The sequence below is a fragment of the Antrostomus carolinensis genome, unplaced genomic scaffold, assembly GCF_000700745.2.
Source record: "Antrostomus carolinensis isolate BGI_N321 unplaced genomic scaffold, ASM70074v2 scaffold12000, whole genome shotgun sequence".
Classification (NCBI taxonomy): Eukaryota; Metazoa; Chordata; class Aves; order Caprimulgiformes; family Caprimulgidae; genus Antrostomus; species Antrostomus carolinensis.
Window position 1 is genome coordinate 49365 of NW_010287762.1, and position 2736 is coordinate 52100.

Consider the following 2736-nt stretch of genomic DNA (forward strand, 5'->3'; position numbering starts at 1 on the left):
GGCTGCATTTTCTGAGCAGCTGGACTTGTATCTGCCTAATGCACCATGAAGGGAAGTTGCAGGAATTCCGTATGTTTGTGGTTATACACACACGGTGTTTATAGGTAAAATGCATCCCCCAAAGTCTTTTTTTCAGTGCAGAACAAATCCTTATTCACCAAAAGCCGATTACTTAAACTCAATTTAAGTAAAGCTCATCTATGCCACCAGGGTGGAGGGGAAAACTGCTAAAGCGGGTGGCCTATCAGCAAAACTAGCAGGTGTGCTCTGGCACGGAACATCTGGGGTTATACAAAGGTACATACACAGCACTGTTTTGTAGGGAGACCTCCAGCAGCTCCAAACCCTTCACCTGCAGCATCCAGGCCTGCCAGCTCTGTGCTACTGCTGTACCAAGGGGTACAAATCCCACACTGAAACCAAAACACAGTGCTTTCTAGCTACTAAGAAGAAAATTAACTCTGTCCTAGCAAAACCAGGACACACGTGACAATCTCCCTAGCTGGCTGACTCCTTTTCCTTCAGCTATGGGATTAGGGATTACAGCACACATTTCCAGAAGCCTGCTGGCTTTATCTAATGATTTTGCTCAACTTTTGGACTCTTCAGATAATGGAATTGTACTTGAGTATCCAGTAAAGACTCAACTCCACATCTATTAAAACACAAAGCGCAGTTCATCTGAGAGAGGCATGAGTATTTCTGCTGTTCTTTATATTTGAAATCAAAGTGGACCCACAAAACGCCCCCATCACACCATGAGGAAATCTGTCATAATGCAACAATCACATGGCTTTCTTGAATACACTTTTAATAAATTCTGTGATCTGCATCTTTGCATGTGGATGCTCCACAGTAACCGTTTAAAGAAATTCCACATCTGACTTGACAAACTGTGCTGACCAAAAACACCGAGAGGAACAACCCATTCCTTGAGTGACCACTTGTTGCTCTAGCTTTGATGTGGTGGCACCTGTATCAGTGAAAGCAGGATAGGCTAGAGGGAATACAGCTAAAGGAACCTAAAAGGCAACTATTTCTTCCCTCAGATGTGTTGGGAGAGTGGGAAGACCTGGGATTACCAGGCAAGAATCATTCCAAAGTAAACTATATATTAAGAAGGGAACTGGGACCAAGTGTAGAGCAATGTAACACTTCAGTAGAAAGCTGGAAGGTAGATTGTGAGGGTCTTCTGAAGGAAGTGTTAGTGAGCAAAACCAAAACATCTATGAAAGGAAAAAGTTAAGAGGAGATAAAAACAATAAAGAGTTTGAAGAGGGAATAACCAGCAAAGTCAAAGACACCTGGCAGATCAAGAGGAGCTGGGACCGAGTTACTGGCTTAGAGTACTGGCTGTGACTGTGTGTCTGAGAAGTCAGCGTGGGAAGATGGAGCTGGACCAAAGGCATTCCAAACAGTGTCTGATTTAAACCCAAGTATTTGGTGTGTTTCTAAAAAACCCCCTTCAAATGTGTTGTGATGGACATACTGCTGTTGTTCCTGCAAAAGCTGTTTATGTTAATTTCATTCTGTAATAGCAATTATTTTGTGAATCCTCCATTAAATAGGACGTGCCTGAGAAAAACTGTTAGGTCAGGAGGCTTTTAACTGAGGGAATACAAAAGGGTTTTAGTGTTGCTGGCAGCCATCAATTGAATATGAAGCTTCTCCCACTTGGATAACCCAATAGGATTCAGAGAGAATCTCAACTTTTGGACAAAAAGTAAAGTAGTCCCCTGATTGTTGTTTAGAAAAGCCTGAAAAATTTGAGTTTCAGAGGTCCAAATCAAGAAAGGAAGCAAGAAAAAATAAATAAACCCCACACTTGTTTTCACACCTTCTTGTAAATTTCTTCTTGTAATTTTGGAGCCTCGCAAGTCAGTGGTGTTACAGCTGTCCTATTTGGGCTGATGGCTGGGAGGGGATGTCAGCCACGGGGACCTTAGCTAATGTATCAGTGGGCAGGTATCGCAGGGCCCTGAGATGTCTCTTCAGGGAGAGCCTCAACCCACTTTTTGGGGGAAAATTCAGAGAAAAGGGATAGCAGAAAGAAACAGCGCTACTACACCAGGCTGCTCTCCTGCTCCTTCCCTTGGCTACCCAGCCATCCATCCCTTCTCATTAATGTCTCCCAGCCAGCCACCCAGCAAGCTAGAACTTTCTTTTAATGTCACAGGGCTTTTTTTTTTCCTGCCAGGTGTCCTGAGGGCACAAATCTACAAGCCATCATTGCTGGGGCTGGGTCCCCAGATTGGAGGGGCACCGTTGGGTGCTGTCTAACTTGGAAGAGGGCAGCTTTTCAAACCCCTGGGTGCTCACAAACTTGGGCAGATACCACTTGGCGTTGTTCAGCAACTTTAAAAACGAGAGGCTGGGTTTCCCGAGATGAGTCCCACAGGATTTACTCCGTTTATTTCACTCCATCCCGGCTCGGCCTGCAGCCAGCCCGCAGCGCAGCGGGGCAGAGCCAGGCCTCCGCCGGCTCCTCTCCAAACACCCGCGGGACAGGGCGGCACAGCCCGCTCCGGGCACGCCGGCGGCGGCTGGGGACAGGGGGATCTGTCCCTGGCCGGCCCCTCCGACCGCGACTTCTCCCGGCACCGGGCTGCCGGAGGAGCGCGCAGCAGCGGGCGGGCTTTCCTTCCCCTCTCCCCCCCTAGGTGTCCCCCTGGAGCGGCCTCTCGCCCGTATTTTCCGTTGAACCCCAAACCCCCCTCGTTAGATTTAGGAAACGCT